Source organism: Lepidochelys kempii, chromosome 15 (assembly GCF_965140265.1).
Source record: "Lepidochelys kempii isolate rLepKem1 chromosome 15, rLepKem1.hap2, whole genome shotgun sequence".
NCBI lineage: Eukaryota > Metazoa > Chordata > Testudines > Cheloniidae > Lepidochelys > Lepidochelys kempii.
Genome location: NC_133270.1, coordinates 11,046,675 through 11,047,341, shown reverse-complemented (window position 1 = coordinate 11,047,341; position 667 = coordinate 11,046,675).

Here is a 667-nt window from a genome sequence, read left to right as displayed (position 1 = left end):
CCAGCGGAGAGCGCTATATCCTTGGAGGGGACCTAGGGCAGATCTAAGCCTCTCACCGTGGAGGAGGGCCTGTGACGGGGGGGGCAGAGCTCGGAGGGCCCCGCACCGGCAAGGCAGGGGTCATTGCTTGGCAAAGCGCCTCCAGAAAGAAGATGGGAGAGAAACAGGGCCAGGGGCTGGGGGGCAGCTGAGGACAGAGGGGCCAAGGGCGGGGCCAGGGGTCTGACGGGACCTTAGTCAAGCCAGCCAGCCCGCCTTGCCCCGGCTCGCACTGGCCGGAGGAGGCGGGGCAGACGCGGGGACCCGGGAGGCGAGGGGCGCTGTGCGATGCTCTGCTGCCACCGCGCGGGGCTAACGCTGGGGCTGGGTCCTTGGGCGGGAGCGGGAAAGCAGGGGATGCGCCACGAGGCGCTGGCGGGGCTGCCGCAGGGACCCCGCGGTGAAGGGGGGAGGGGCGGTTCTCCGCTGGCTAGTGCCCCTGCGCTACCAGCCAGCCGCGTGCCGACAGCGGGAAGCGCGCAACCGCCAGCGGCCTGGGGCCGCGCGCGCCGCTCAAAGCCTTGCGCACGAGGACGTAATGCGCGCGCGCGGGCGACGCTCCCTCGCGGTGTTTCCTGCCCCTCCGGCTCCACCCCTGCTGAATGTCGATTGGCTGTAGCGCTTACAG